Raw genomic sequence first — 17,209 nt, 5'->3', positions numbered from 1 at the left:
TGATCCAGGTAGGTCGTGGGCCATCACTTACTTAACCAAACAGTTCTTCTCAGGAGATATATTACTGGATGTTCATATCCAACACTTTTCTTAAGGTATTCTTAAGACTCACAAAACAGCTTGAGGGGAAGAAAAAAAATTTCAACACAGCCTAGACAGTTTGAACAAACTGAACAAGTTGAACAAATAAATCAAACAAAAATTATTTTCCCGATCTCCCCAAATGCCAGTCTCAGGTGGGGGACCAAATGCAAGGACTGCCTGTGAGTGGAACGTATTTGTGGTTAGTAATTTCTAGGGATATTTTAAACTCTTAATAACTTGACAGAAAGAAACTGGCTCCCATTCAGGAATCTACTACTCACTTTTCCCCCCCACACCTGACATCAAAGCTTTAGGTTGCAAATACACACTAAAGATCATATGAAAGATCATGCTATCTTACCAGATAGTCTTAAAGCTGTGCCTAAACACAAGGCTCAAAAGTCAGTAAAGGCGGCGTGCCCTCTGCCTCCCCCGCCGCCCCCCCAGTGTCCCTCCCCAACAAAAAACCATACTAGAAGATGCTCTTCCAACTATAACCATTTCTGTCATCTAGGATGGTTTCAGAGTAATCCTCAACAGGCAAATGACAAGCCATCCCTACCTTCCTGATATACTCTAGTTAAATTAAGTTCACATCATTTCAAAGGAAGCCTGAATGCACCAGAAAAGTGAAAGCCAGTTTTCTATCCCTGTCCGAGGCAGTCTATAGAGAAGAGCAGCAGAAGACACTAAAACACCCATCCAAAGAAAAAAAAAAAAAGAAGTTTCATACACCCACAGTAGGAATTATGTCTGTTTGATTAGCAGCAACTAAGGCTGGAGAGAGTCTCCAAAAGTATTACGACTTCGTCACTGTGCAGAATGCTGGAAGCAATGGTGCATGTACAAGATGGGGACTAACTTGCCCGACAGGGATCCTTACAAGAGCAAAACCTCTAACTGTTCCCAATGAAGCTGTACACATTTGCCAGTGTCAAAAATGTTACAAAAAAGATGCAGCACCTCAACATCTTCTCTAAAGCCAAATATTACTAGTATACAAACTCTATAATCTATAACATCTAAAGGCCAAGACAAAAGTGAGCCACATACTTATTAGGGAGCTCCTTTTTGCAAACAATGCAGACTCACCGCCCGAAGAAAGTCTAGTACAAATACTCATTAAATGCCACTCCCGGGCTTACAGGATGTTTGCCCTGACCATCAGCATTGAAGACGACTATGGTCCTAGGAAAGGGTGTGCACCAGTCACCATCTATCAGCCTTGACAACACACCTCTCGAGGCAGTGAAAAAGTTCTGCTACCTTGGATCCACAGTGAGTGACAACCTATCGCTGGATGAAAAGTTAAATATGCGCACTAGAAAGGCATCTACCACTTTCAGTAAGCGCTTCAAACAAGCCTGGAACAATACAAAACTCACAAGCAAAACTAAGCAGCTTGTGTACAAAGCCTGCACCCTCAGTGTCCTGATGTATAGCAGTAAGACATAGTCAACATATGCATACTTGGAAGAGAAGCAGAACAACTTCCACCTACATTGTCTACAGTGCACCCTTGACATCAGGTGGCAACACAATCACCAACACAGAGGTCATCACCAAAACCAACCCACCAACCATCACTGCACTACTCAAAACAGTGGCGCCTACAATGGCTTGGCCATCTGTGCAGGATGGAAGATGGGCGCATCCCAAAGGACACCCTGTATGGGCAAATTGCAGAAAGGAAGAGAAGAGTAGGACGCCTAAAATTGAGCTTGAAAGACTTTTGGAAGACTTTTGGAATTGAACCAAACCTCTGGGAGGCCTTAGCAGGAGACAGGACAAAGTGGCACTCCCTTCTCAATCATGGAGTCCAACATCACAACTAGTTATGATCTTCTGAATTACAACAGAAATGTGACCGAAGGAAACGGCCTGTCAGTACGGTGGCCCCTAATGCCATATACACCTGTGACCACTGTGGCAGGACCTGCAAGTCTAACACTGGTCTTTACAGCCACAAGAGAACATGCACCACCAGTCAGTAGAATAGCTGCAATATCCACCATCACTTGCTGATGAACCATTGCCATATGCTGTATACTACTATATAGTCCATACCAAGTGCCAAAGACTTATCTAGATGAGTTGTATCTATTTGAAAGTATTCCAAATAAACTAAATCTATTTCACCTTCCCTCCTATGCATGATTTTGTGTCCTATTCTCTTTGGTGCTGAGGAATTGCCTTCAGTGACTAGTGAAACCTGAGGACTTCCAGACGATTCTGCAGGATAATGCTATTAATGACTAACTACACTGTTGATAGCGCAGTAGGACCTTATAAAGAGAGTTTGCCCTTAGCTACTTATAATGCTGGCTTTCTATGTACCCTCTTCCCTGGATTAATCCCGAAACACAGACTACCTGACATGTAAGTCTTCGTGCAACTGAAGTAACTGTGGCCAAGATGAACAAACAACAAACATTTCTTTGCTTGCAAACTAGCATCAACAAAACCCACGGATTTGTTCTGGACAGCATATAACCTGGTTAGCCCAGACTTCAGTTCACCCAATTGCTCATGAGACCATCTCTGACTGCAAGGAAACATCCTATCTGAAAAGGTGAGACAGAACCTAGAAGGGGATGAACATGATCTTCTCTTTGCTGAACCTTTGTCTTGCACTACATACAGTTTCTGGGGTACTAAATGCCACAACTTGTTACTTTGTTCTCTCTCCTAGCTCATATAGACCACTGGAGCCAAGGCAAGAGCACAGATTTCTTTATAAAGTGGAGTGCATGCCAGCTTCTCCATTTGAGGGGCTCAGGATATTGGGATCACATTGATTTTGAAATTCACTGTTTCCCTGCTCTTAGCTAGCCCAATTTAATTCATTTTTAGGGTGTGCTGGGAAGTAGATGAAGAGCAGGCATTTGGGAAGGGCATAAATGGCCATGTATATTGTTTATATTGGGGCTGGTAAGAAAAAGGGACAACTCATTTGGCAGAAACACTTACAATAACCAAGGTGAAAAACGTAAGATGAGGGGAGAGGACAAGGAAGGGAAAATGTGCTGCTGTCTTAAAACAGACTGATTACCTTACAGAATTAACTTGATGACCAAGATATCATTTGAAACAGCTTGTGAACATATTCAAAACCAGGAGTATACTAAAAAATACTCCACAAATGCCAAACTTACATTCACACGCGTTACTATGATTTCTAGCTGTGTGCCATTCAGAGAAAGGGCTCCTGATAAAAATAAGCGATTTCCCTTTTAAGACCTGGTTCTCAGCTCCACAATAGACATGCTGTCCATCTACCTGCTTCTTTCCCCTGTTCCACCTTGGCTGCAAGGCCTGAGTTGCTAGATCCTGTTTCCAGTCTGTGTTCCTCTCTTGTTACTAGTCAAGGAGGCAAGGGGAAACCTGTGCCATTCACAGCAAAAGAAACAGTCCTGAAATGACGTGTACCCTTAGTTCACTAGCTGATCAGGGCAAGCTCCAATTGAAGGCCCTGCTTTGCACGGCTCCACAGCCCAGAGGATAAGTGCCACCAATGCTCTTCCCTTCTTTCCCCCCTGCTGCTGCAGCACTCAAGTAGTCAAGGCACATGCAGAGCTCCAGCTGCACTGCCATGCCAGTGAGCTTAGCAGGACACACTGCTCATGTGTGTGCAACTGCACTGCCATGGATTTTGCAAAACTCATTGCTGAGCAAGATATTGCTCCTTTACCTTGGGAGATCAGCATCATCCTCCCATTACTTTTACAGACAAGGGAAACTAATGGCAGAGTAACTGCACATAATCATTTCACAGCCAGAAATAGACAGCAGGTATCCATGACAGAACTTGAGTGCGCTCCCCCAGACTGTGTCCACTTGAGTCTGCAAACACATCCCAAGCCAGAAATAAGTCACTGAGGCCAAGTTTTCTTCCCTCCGCACCTGCTCTCACACCCTCTGCCTCCTCAGGCTGAGCATGGTGCAGTCAATAGCAAATCTGAAAGGGGGGGGGGAGGAGGGAGATGCAGGGGAGGAAAGGTGCACTCAAGGCTCCTAGTGCTGGGACTTGCCTTGTAACAGTATAAGATAAGCTCTTAGACCACAGGTGGGCAAAATCTGGCCTGCGACAGATCCCTCAGACCCACCTGGCCCAGGCACGGTCCAATCGTGGCATGCCCCGACATCTCCTGGACACACAGCAGGGCTGGGACAGCTCCATGGTAGGACGGCATTTCTAGACAGCCCACGTGGCAGTGGTTCCCTCTAGCTGCCACTAGCCCCAGCCCCGTGGTACCGGCAGGGACCCGCACTGCACAGCCCTGACCCCAAGTGCCCTGTGCCTGCCTAAGGTTCAGCAGCAGTGGCGTGGGACAGAAACTGTTGCTCAGTGCAGAGTAAAAGCGACCCCTCCCGCTGCCGCCATTCCTGCTGCAGCCACCCAAGCCAGGCTGCCCTGCATCTGCTTTGTGCTACCACTACTGCCTTGCAGGGCAGCCCAGAGGCAGCGGTGACAACGGCGTAGATGCAGGGCAACCCAGCGTGGGCTCTGCACCAGGATCAGAGACAGGAGGAGGGGAAAGGGCTGCTTTCTCCCACACTGAGCAACACCTTCCGTCCTGCACCACCGCTGCTGAGCCTGGGTGAGCGAGCCTGTAGCAGGCACCGGTGGGGGAGGAGGGGCTGTGCAGCACGGGTCCCTGCCAAGACTGAGGGGCTGGGGAGAGTGGTGAAGACAGCCGGAAGGAGCCACCACCACCTGGGCTGCCTAGAAAGGGAGTCTCGCCACTGCAGCCCCACTGTGTGCTCAGGGGGCAACGGGGTGCACCACGGGCAGGCAGTGCGGGGGAAGGCCAGGTCGGGGTTGTGCCCAGGTTCTGGCTGATCTGCTCTAGCAGGGGTGAGTCTGGGAGCTGACTGGGGCTGCATGCCGTTAGCGGTGGTGGGGAGGCACCGCAGGGTGCACAGGATTTAGGCTGTTGCAGGGGTGGGTGATGACTGGCTGGGGGGCACGTGCATGTGGAGACTCCCATGAACAGCCCACCATACCCACAAACCCTCCTCTACAACCCCCAGAACTACACCTTCCCCCACACACCTCACCATACACATGCACATACATCCCCCATGCACCCCCCCCATCATCCTTCTCCACACACTGTACATCCTCCCACAAACCCCATACCTACTCATACTTCCCCCCACAAACCACCCATACCCACCCACATACACCCCCCTACACCCTATACACACTGCCACACACCACCCCCTTACAGATCCGTTACTTACTCTTGTATGGGGCGTGGGGAGAAGTTGGGGATATGGGTGGGTAAGGCATCATTCTGAGCTATTATGCTAATCACCTCTATATACACCACACAAAACACATAAATCAGGACATATTTTTAAAATAAGATTAAGATATGTTATTGTCAATGCCTGAATTTTAGTATAAAATTTGTGGAGTTTTTTTTCTCTAGTTTCATGATGGCAAACCCCCTTCCCAAAATAAGTACTTCTGCAGGCAAGGGGACTGACTTCTGGTAGCAAAGGTCAGAGATTAGGGGCAGGACTTCCAGTCCCAAAATAGCAACCGGGGCATGGGGCACCAAGACAGCTCATCAAAACTCATTAAGCAGCCTTCTAGCCAAAATAATTGCCCGTCTCTGCCTTAGATCTACTGAACTTCTACATAAAATATACCAAATATTTTCACCCTGCCTATACAGCATGTAAAATGAAGTTACTACTCTCAAAGTCTTGTGACATCCAGAGATGATTAGTGTTGATACAAGGTAGTAAGCCTCCTGCTGTAACTACAACCCATTCCAGAGCCTAGGAATACTAATGCAAGGAAATACCTTGATGTGACGCAGTTTTTCTTGCTACATATTTTTTAAACTACAAAGCTCCATACAAACACTATCCATCAGTAGTGAAGTTTTTCAATAAGTTGTGTAGTACCGGGGCATCTGATATGACTAATTGGCCAATGAAATTCTACTGTTGAGATGGGCAAAACAATACATGCACACTTAAAAGAAACATTTGAATGATTCAAAAAAAATGAATGAACTTAGTTGTAGTGATACACAAAAGATTCAGAGATCAGTGTGGACAACTCAATGAAAGACTGATCAGTGATCTGTAGCAGTAAAACAAAGGAAGCGTTATTTTAGGACATGTAAGGAAAAGAACTGGTAAATAATGAGAATATTATGCCATTAGACATCTATGGCACGCCCTGCTCCCCAAATAACATATACCGGTGGGACTCAACCTTTCTGAACTTTAGGGACCTCTCCATAACTTTTGTGAATTGAGTGGCACCAATATATAAATTAGCGTTTTGAAATTACAGTGTTTACCTCCTTACACAGGGGCTGAGCCAGGGATGGGCAATTATTTTGGCTGAAGGGCCGCTTAACCAGTTTTGCTGAGGTGTCGAGGGCTGCAAAAGTAGCTCCCATCTCTTGACAGGTGCCCCCCCTCCTGGTTTTCATCTTGGTTGGGACTGGAAGTCCCACACCTAAGCCCTGACCTCTGCTACCAGAAATCCTCATCCTTGCCCTGGAAGTACTCCAGAGCAACAAGGTAAACCCATAGGGAGGCCCCTTCCGCCCCTTCCACCCCTGCCTGGAGGAGCAGCAGCCAAGCCTACCCTGCTCCCCTCAGCACCAGTTTTCCCACCCCCCTACCTGCTGTCCGGAGTGCTCTAGCAGGGACAGAAGAAGTCATCACTGGAGGCTAAGGGAGCCCAGCAACCTCCTGGATGGCTGCAGCAGCAGTGGCCTTGCCTGGAAGCAGTGCCCATTGGCCAGGGCTGGGGCCCTCTGGCAAGGGAGGCTGGGAGCACAGAATGCACTGCCCCAGGTAGGAGCGGCTGGGACTTGGCTCCACGCAGACCACAGCAGGAGCAGACCACCAGCCAGGCCAGATGCAATTAAATTGGTGGGTGCCCTCCTGTGGGCTAGATTCAATCAAGCTGGTGAGCCAGATCTGGTCCACAGGCCATATTTTGCCCACCTCTAGGCTGAGCAGTAGGAGTGGGAGATTATCCAGGCAGGGACAAACCCAAGCCCAAGCCCAAGCCCAGCTTACCTACATATGTACTCACACCTCACAGCACTTCAAAAAGATCTGTCTGCACCCCAGGGTACCCCAGCAGCCAGGCTGAGAATCACTCTTATATGTAGTACTGGTCAAACCATTTTTAAAAAGTTACCAGAAAATAAGATTTCAAGGACAAGCAGAAAAGCAAGTAAACTAAAAAGCAAAAGACCATTAAGACAAAAAGAATATTCAAGAAATGTACATGCATATGGTTTGTACACAGACATGAATGACACTGAGATTGGGAACACGTGCAGCTATCTTGCTGCACTGTTGTTACTGTGCCTCACCAGCAGGTGGCAAGGAACCAGGTAACAGCAAACACCTGTCCCTGAATGGCTGCAGATGGACAGAACATAAACTAGTAAAAATGTATGTAGCTAGAGTTGTATCCCCAATCATTTTAGGGATAACTCTCCGTTGGTTTAAGCAAGGTTGCTTTGGCTTAGGGGCCTGAATCATCTATCTGCAAGTGTGTGCATACATGTAGTGCAAATTAGGTCAATTTGAATGTGTTCTCTTTCCATGGCCTTGCTACACACTTGTGCTCATTTACAGATGTAAGGAGCGTTGGGAACTAAGAGTCTACTCTAGCTAAGCCTAAAGAAACTTGCCACTTCTCTAAATTAAGTTACACTGTGGAAAACGTTACATGCCCAACCACCTCCAGGAACAGGGGAGCAGAAAGGAGGCATTCAGCAATTTTTCCCCCCATGCTTCTGTGAGTACTGCACAGAGGTCTACTCAGCTGGCTTCAGGCATCCAGCCCTAAGAGTTTAGGAGGGGTCAAAAGAATGTATATGTATATGGATGAGACATCTCACCTAATGTAGCTGTAGATGTTTATAGGACATGAACCTTTATGCTTCAGGAACAAAACCAACTGCTAAACAAAGAAAATGAACAAATCCCTTCTATGAGAGCCTCCTCTTGAAGCATCTGGGACCAGTACTGCCGGAAACCGGATAGCAAAAGGAGTCAGACAACTTACTCCAATGCAATATGACAATTCTTACATTTATAAACATTTTCAGCTCCCCAAAACTAACTGCAAGACCAGCATTAGGAGGGGGAAAATGCTTAGGAATACATTCATCCCCTACTATTTTAAGCAAGTCAGACAGCTTGGCAGAAAGCAGGGTATATTTGCACCTTTATCAATTAACTAAATCAGAGATGTATAGCGTACACTTTCATAAGCATAGGGAATAGTTCATGAGACGCTGTGAAGGGACTACAGGAAACAGGTGCTAAATAGAGAGTAGCGATTATAATACAGGGAGTAGGGAATGGGGGAGGAAAAAGTTGGTGCACTGTTGAGAGGGGCAAGATGGGTAGGAGAGAGGGGAAAACAACAAAACCCTACAAATCAGTTAACCCTGTCAAGGGACACAGGACTTAGAAAAAGCTAATCCAAGAAATAGGATAAGAATCCATCGTCTTAACTATGGACTAAACTGAGACTACGGTCTGTGGATTTTTGTTCCACAATTTCCTGTTCAAACCTTACTCTCCTCAATGAATAAGCACTCATTATGAAGGCTTATACTATACATCTCCAATTTAGTTAGTCTGTAAAGGTGCAAATCTACCCTGCCTTTTGCCTGACCTCAAACTAACATGGCTAACTACCTCTCTTTGAAAACTTTAGTCATTTCTGTCCGCTGTATCTACAAATGGCATTACTATGTGCTATGTACAGACTTTGAGAAATCAAGTCACTCTTTCAGTTGGATTAAAGAAAAAAGCTGTTCCATACAGAAAGTTAACTAAAGGCAACAGCTTTTAGACAAAAAGTAAGATACATTTTCAGGCTTTTTTTCACTGTAGAAGATATGACACACTGGGGAAAGCTTTTCAGTAAGTTACCCCAGAGGGACGGAATTTGATTTGGGAAGAGGTACAATCAGCTTGATTCATAGCACAACTTAACAGATGAACATACTTCAAAAAATAGCATTAAAATTGGACGTAGAAGAAATTACAGAAGAGAGAGCATATAAAAAGAGTAATGGGGCACCGCTGCTATGTCACAGTATTAAAAATAACCAAGTACTGCACAACTGAATTGCTGGTTCAATGAGCAATGTCTTCCAAACCAATGTTTGTCTGTAACTAGGTAACTTTTAAAAAGAGCGTCTAGTAGATTCCAAAGTGTGAGGATGTTTTCCAGGGTTGTTGGTTGTAGCTGTGTTGGTCTAAGGCAGGGGTGGGCAAAATGTGGCCCGGGGCTGGACGCGGCCAGCCGGGCCATTCTATCTGGCCCACGGGGCCCCTAAAAAATTTAGAAAATTAATATTAATCTGCCCTGGGCTGCCTGTCATGTGGCCCTCGATGGCTTGCCAAACCTCGCCCGCCCCAGTCTAAGGACATAAGCAGACAAGGTTCTTTGGCTAGATGTGATATCTTTTATTAGACCAACTGAATTGTTGGAAAAATTGTTCTTTGCAAGCGTTCAGGTACAAACACCCTCTTCAGGCATGGGGAGAGTTTGGATGTGTTCTAGTTATCAGTAACCAAACCCTACTGATTTTTTTTTTGGTGAAAACTTTTTCTTTTTGTGTTTTTCCCCCCACAATTATTCAGGTGCTAGATAAAGCCTTGGAGGTCACCTCTGAAAGAAGATTAGGGTGCTAAAAAGCTCCTTTTTCCTACAGGATGAAATGGGCATTCTTTAGATCCAATCTTGTTCATCCTCCTGTTTTAAAACTTACTCTCTTCTTGCTTTGTAAGACACCATGAGTCTGTCTGGATGGGCAGCATATAAAAAGTGAATGAATAAAATAGGCTTTCCACAAAAATCTCTCACCTCTGCCCCATCACCCTGCAGGCCACTCGATGCTAGGTCCCTCTATCCTTCTCACCACCCGCAGCTCTCATGAAGGAACTTATGGCTGTACAACTTGGCCTCCATAAGCAGTGCAAGGCCCTCTAGTTACTACCAAACTGAATCTTTGGGACAAAAAGTCACTCAAAAAAAAAATCCAAACAATTTTTGGCCATTAACAGGGCTCATTGTTTTTAATAACATCTCATTGAAGAAACAGACTGCTGAAAATTAAGAGTGAAATGTGAAAAGTGTGTGTGGGGGGGCGAAGAAATGAACAAACATTTCATATGACAAAAGTTGGCTCAACAGAAAAATTCTATTATTGTATAACGTCTTCCAAAGACTTAACATATTACTTTGTTACAACCGTTAAATTTTGGTGCCTATACTGCAATGACATGTAAAATTGAGGAAGTCAGGCAGCAACCCACCTTTGAAGCAATAAACAGAAGCACCAACTCTTCATTAGGCACTAGGTAAAAAAAGAACCTAATGGGCAATAATCTAATCTAGTATCTTGTCTAATATTTAAGCAGCTAGTTTTAGGCAGAAGATGCCAACCAAACATGGAAAGAACCTTATAAAAACTTTAAGGGTTCAAGGATCAGTTATAACTTGAAGCAGTGGGTTTATAATCCTTCCTAAACTTAAATATTTACTACTCTTAACTGACAGCTTGTTACTGATCTAGTGTCCAACACATTTTTTTAATTCTGCCACACTGTTGACCTCAGTGATATCCTCTTGCAATCAGTTTCCACTTTAACTCTGCACTGTATGAAAGAGTATCTCCTTCCCTCTCTTAAAAATACATCACCTTTCAATTTCATTGAACATCCCCTTGCTTTGTATTGAGACAGGGTAAAATATGAATGCATGCTTCCTCTGTATTTCATTAGCAGGAATCCTGGCTCTTTCTGATTTAAAAAAAAAAAAATCAGTTTAAAAAAAAAAAAGGAAAATAGAGATATATATAGATATCTAAATATCTATATAGTGGCATTTCATTTTAATCATAGAAACATGTGGAGTTTGGGTTACCTTTTTTTAAATCTGAAAATTGGTTATTTGTTGATTTTTTTTTAAAAAAAAAAATCAGAGAAAACCAGGATTCCTGAACATTGGTATGGGTACTTCTGTGTGCCCTCTAGGATGAAAAAAAAAAAAAAGCCCTCCCAAAACCTCCCATTCCTAATTCTTTTTAATCAGAGCCTTTTCCATTCTGCTAATCCCCTGTGATTCTCAGCTGGGGCCCCCTGAGATCCTTTTACAGTACTAGGTGTGCTGACACCTAATACATGTTTCACAAGATAAACCTATACATTTTTCAAAGAGGAGTCCATATAGTGTCAAATTTTCTGACTTGCTGTGGTCGGAGTTCTTTGCAACAGAAGAATTGCTCTGTTATTGTTCCACAGAGGAAAAAAAGTGTGAAAATGCTAGGAGCTGACATTTTCCAAGGGAAGCCTTGAGTCTAAAGATGCTGAGAACCATTTTGCCATTGATATCCTATTCATTAGAAGTCCTTTTATTTCTGTTATATCCATTTTTTTAAACGAAGCCTGGGATTTTCAGAAGTGCCCAATTCATATCCCATCGACTTTCAGTATTTCTTGTGTTCTTAAGTTACTTAAATGCTTTTGAAACTCCCCCCACCAGAATGAGAAAATAATACACAATTCCAGTAAATGAAACTTGAAATTTCTACATTTAAAAAAAGCAGGACTGTAAGTTTATATGGAAACGTTACTTCTAGTCTGGATTTTGTAGTTCCAAACAACAACTAGTTTTCATTATAGGAAACATAGTTGTTCCTTTTTATTTTCTGATTCATGACAATGCTGCCTCTTTCTCATGGTAAATTCTCTTTTTATAGTAGCTTCTTGTGATGGAATTCTACAACGGTTTTTAAGAGTGTAAAAGAATGATACCAAACTGCTCTTTATTTTACTGATATTCAGAATCCTAGTATGTTGAGATACAATTTTCCTTTGCAACAACCTTGCTGATTTAACCCTATCCAATCAGGATCTACGTTGTCTATACATTTTAGATAATTATTTGAATCAATTTACCAGACTGAGAAGAAAGGCTTACCAGTAGTCTAACCCTCAGCAATCCTGAAAAATATTTTGTTATGATTGTAAAAGTGTTAAATCAAGCTTATTTTTAAGCTCCAATTTCAGTAAGCTTGCCTTCTCTTTTTTTGCTAGCAGTTCCTTCAAACTTTGGTGCATATAAAACTTAAGAGCAAGAAGCCAATATCTTAAATCACCAAACTTTTCAAATTTTATTTCTTGAGAGTAGAACCAAATGCAGAGGTCACTTTGCTTCTCAGAAATACTCTCAACTTCCTTTACTTTTTTCTTTATTCCCCAGGGATCCTTTGGACCCAGCAATGCTTTAGAAGAATATTCTGCAGCTCCCCCGGCCCACACACACACACCAGCTGGAAGCCCCAGCAGGGGCTTCTGGCATGGGACCATGTGGCTGCCCAGGTACAGGAAGCTCAGGTAAGTGTGGGGAGGGCAGGGAAGGAGCTGGTGCGGAGTGCAGGAAAAGTGGCCCCTTGCTCACCCCGTGGCTAATGCCCTGTGCTGTAGCCGCTTGCAGCCCGCGTGGGGCTGCCTGTGCCTGCTCAAAATAAAATGGGAAGGGCCGGCCGGGCCCCTGCTGCCTCGGCCTGGGCCAGCCACCCCTCGCCTGAAATAATTGCCCACCCCTGCAGTAAAAGATATGCAGCTTTGCATATATTTGCAATAGTTAACAGATTTGCTAGTTTCTTGCCTTTTGTTGTCCAAGTATATTTCAATTCTCCATATGTCTATCAGCTTAATTAGCATTTCAAATTTTTATATTCTAAAGTAGTCAGGGTGTACCTCTCTGGCAAACATGCCAAATTAAGCAAGCCCTGTGCCTCTGGGTGGCACTTCTTTCTGCCTTGTGCTCCCTGCCTGATCTGCTGCTCTGCTTTCTGCCCCCTCCCCTATCTGTCACTGAGCTGCCTGCTCCTCCCCAATTCATCATGTGCCACAACACAGGGGCTGCCAGTGCCGCAGGCTGACCACCCCTGTTCTAAAAGGATGTGCTTTTGGCTCAAATAACTGTCTGAACCTGCCTTTTATGCATACTGATTTACTTCCTGGTTCCTTTCCAAATTATCACCTTTGCCCTGAAGAATTAAAATTTGCTTTTGAAATTGGGGTCTGATTGCGCTCCTCTTTCCTCTTCTAAATCAGTTTGTAGTTCATTGTTACTGACAGCCCTGAGGAAGAGGAAGTTACTGAAAACTGTTTAACTTAATTGTAAGATGGTTTCTATTACTCAGCAACTCAGCTGTTGTTACTGTCCGAATTAACTAAGGCATCCACTTTGAAATAAAGCAAATGGCCTTTTTGCCTGCAAATAAATTTGACTATGACAGTGGAACAAGAAGGATTAGAAATTATGGAAAGGGAAGGTGAGGAGAAATTTAGCACTGCTCCTCTTAAATCCTGTACTTTCAACAAGGTGAACCCAGGTACAAGGCTGTCCTGGGGGTGGGGGGTGAAGGCAGCGAATCGGGATGACCGCCCCAGGCCCTGCTCTTTGGGGGGCCCTGCAGAGACAGACTGGCTTCGTGTCCAATTGCTTGCCACCCTCCCTCCGGGCCACACACCCTGCTATGGTCGTCTCTGCCCAAGTGTCTAAAATAGCAGATTTGAGTCTCATCTATGTTGCCTTGCAAAGAATACCGAAATCTACACATTGGCTATGTTGTCTAACCCTGGCTCAAAACTGTGACGTGAAACACCCCTCTGGAGTCAGGAACAGAATCCAATATTCCCCTCTTCAATGACTGACAAATATTTATCATGCACAACCACATAGCTTGTATACTTGATATGCCCACTCATGAGAAGAATTATTCCTGTCGTTACAATTAACCCATTATGACAAAAGGTACTTGCATGAGAGTTCTACAGCTGATTCTTTTGAATAGCTCAACACGTTTCAAAGGCTTGAGTTTCAAGTTGGCTACTTTGAAGGTTGATGTTTGTTAGTAAATACGTAGCCCATGGCTTCAAATGGCTGGTAACATCAGCCTTTTGGGGCTTTGATATGCAGATCAGACCATGATGAAGGCAGCTGCTCCCCACCACTGTATACAGCAGAGTTCTCCCTTGTCCTCTCAGCCCAACTGCGTCCTATCCTTCCTGGGGCTGGGTCCAGTCAGCCTCCCCAGCAAGGCATGGGGGCAGCACCACCAGGAGGGGAAGGGACCCTTCCCCACCCTGGAGTCCACCGCCCAGGACCTGGGGCCTGGCTGTGGGGGAGGAGTAGCCCAGTTTCTGCAGGCCTGGAATGGTCCCGTAGTCCTGCCCTGGCCCAGAAACCACCCAGCCCTGGGCTGCCAGGAAGGCTCACACCTTCCCCTTCAGCCCTGCTGGGCAGGCTCAGGTAGCTGCCCCTGGGCTAGGGCTCAAGGGCATCATGTGGAAGAACAGGGGCTGAAGGGCTCTGCACAGCTGGTAGCAGGCAATGCTAGGCCAGCCCCACCTGCTGCAACTGGCACAGACACTTTTGCACATGCTCTGAGTGTGTGTGTGTGTGGGGAGGGAAGCACTTTAATGAGGGTGGCTCTAATTAAAGTGTCACAGCATCTCATGCATCAGCATCCAGGGCTTAAAATGGTAGCAAGAGTGCTTGAACTAAAGCTCATTCGGTGAGCTTTAGTTCAAGCACCCATGCTGCCATTTTTAAGCATGGGAACACTGATACACAAGATGCAGGAGGCTACACACGAAAGAAAAGAAAAAGGTTCATTTATGTCAATAGTTTAAAATTCCTTGCATTATTACTAAATATCAGTTATTGGATTGGCATTGGCTGATAGGATTGGTTAATAATCAGCTACTGGTATCAGCCAAAAAAATCTTTATCAGTGCACCCCCAATTAAAAGAATGAATTAATGAAGAATGATTAAAACAAAGTACTATACTGCTTATGGGGTAATTAAGAGGGACGTGGTATTGGTAAGACAATGTTCAAATACTGGAAAGAGTAAAGCCTCAAGACAAGTTTTACAAAGGGATGCAAAAAAAAAAATCTAGGATGCCTATACGTGTGCAGATAAGCTACTCTGACACTTAATTACATAACAGCACAGATTTGATTCACTGAGTCTGCTAAAGTGTAGTAATTACTGCACTCCAGCAGACTCCAGCGTCATGTGCATCCAGGTCCCCATGCTGAAAAATCGTGGTGTGGGGCACGTTAACTAAAGCTCACTTGACGAGCTTTAGTTAAAGCACTCCGTGCCACCATTTTTTAGCGTGGGGACATGGATACACGTGACACTCTGGGCACTTTAATTAGAGTGGCTTTTGAAGCCACTGTAATTAAAACACCCCACCTCTCAGAGCATGTCTATAAACACCCATTCTTATTAGCAGCAAGTAGTCATTTTTCCCAAGTCTATGTCACCAGTTTTTCAAAACCTGACTTTTCTGAACTAAAAGGATTGAAAGAGAGCCTTTCAGAGCAAATACAGTTCTGTCTTTCAAAACAAAACGCGACGGATAGCTCCAAAATCTGTACTGGTACTCAGATTCTTATGAAAGAGGCTGGTACTGGAGTTATTCGTTTTCCTGCTGGTGAGGATAGTCCACTTCAATTTGTATCTGCTCTCAGCTGAGAAGTTCTTCTTGTGGTTCCCAAGTGATGCTCTGAAACAGGGATGGGCAAGATCCAGCTCACCAACTGATTCTACCCAGCCCACAGCTGCTCCTCTGAAGGAGAATTATATCTGGCCTGTGACTGCCCTGGCTTTCAGTGCCTCTTGCTTGCCTCTTGCTTTTCTCCCTTACCCCTGTGCTGTAGCCAGCAGACCCTCCCCTCCCCAACCTGACTTGTGTATGCTCCAAGGCAGGGGATGCCAAGGTCCTGGCTAGGCTTCTGCCCAGTGAGGCTGTCTGCATGCTGCTTCGACCCTGCAGCCATTCACAGATGACAGCCCATCCTGTGGTGACCTGGAGCTCAGGTAAGGTTCTTCCTGCTAGCTTGTGGGGGTGCAAGGGGAAGAGGGCTAGGAGCCACATGTTCTGTGCTCTGCCAGGTCAAGGCCTGGTAGGAGTGCAGGGACTGCTAATGAGATGCCACACTGTGTTCCTGCACACCACTTTGGACTGAGCCACATGGGCACAACAGGAGCAGCTGGCACAACTCCTGCCCAACCCCGAGTCTCCAGCACATAGCTGGGGCAGGCAGGAACTGCACCACCTGCAACCATGACCTGAAGTGGACACAGCACAGTACTGGCCTGCCCATGTGCCAGAGACTCTAGGAGGAGGTATGTGGGGGGGGGAGCCACAGCACAGGACTGGCCGCCTTTCTCACTACATCCCACTCTCTTCCCAAGTACTTATCACAGGCCAGGCCAATGCCATACTATGTTCCCTGCATGCCACTGCAGGCCAAGTGGGAAAGGGGACTTGGTTTCTGCCTGGTCCAGCCGCATGCCATGGACTCAGGGTGATGGGTATGGTGCAAGGCAGGGGGTACACAGGGCTGGGAGCTGCAAGTTATCCAGGCCTGACCAGACTGGTACCATGCTGTGTTCCCCTCTTTCCCCCAAATCCCCTCCCCTGCCCCAAGCCCCCAGCACATGGCCAGGTCAGAGGAACCACTCCCCATCTGCACCCATGTGGCCTGAGGCAGCACACATGGCACAGCACCGGCCTGGCCTGGCCATGTGCCAGAGACATGGGGATGCAGGGAGAAAGGGGAAAAACACAGGTTAGGTTTTCCTAAAACCCAGGAGTAGGCAATTATTTGGGCCAGAGGACTACTTCGGGAATTTTGGTGAACTGTTGCAGGGGCCAGGGAGGAAAGGGTGCCAACCCAGCCCGTGACAACTCATCAAAACTCCCAAAGTAAGTCCACCAAACAAACTCCCAAAGATCCCTCCAACTGTTGCTCTTCGTAACACAGTCTAAACACTGCTACTCCTGTGGGCTATTTAACCTACATCTTTCACATGAGACTTTGGTCTTAGATAATTTGTGTTTCACTCTGAGAAAAAGAAGAACAGGAAAAGCGTGTGCATCCACATACAAACGCTGTATCTTTGCATATCTGACAGAAAGGCAGATGTACAAAATTAGATATACAAAATTATACCTCAGTATAATACACATCTATATAGATATATAAATGTCAGCAATTATTTTGGGTGGAGAGCC

At 45.4% G+C, this 17,209-nt stretch overlaps 1 protein-coding gene across 2 annotated transcripts in view; it reads right to left on the bottom strand.

Annotated features, from left to right (window-relative positions):
- Positions 1–17,209, bottom strand: part of ELAVL1 (ELAV like RNA binding protein 1) — a 65,748-nt gene that overhangs the window by 16,127 nt on the left and 32,412 nt on the right. The window lies entirely within an intron of this gene.

The sequence above is a fragment of the Crocodylus siamensis genome, chromosome 14 (assembly GCF_052110815.1).
Source record: "Crocodylus siamensis isolate JL-2025a chromosome 14, ASM5211081v1, whole genome shotgun sequence".
NCBI lineage: Eukaryota > Metazoa > Chordata > Crocodylia > Crocodylidae > Crocodylus > Crocodylus siamensis.
Note: the sequence above shows the minus strand (reverse complement) of the source record. Positions and strands in the feature narration are given on the sequence as shown.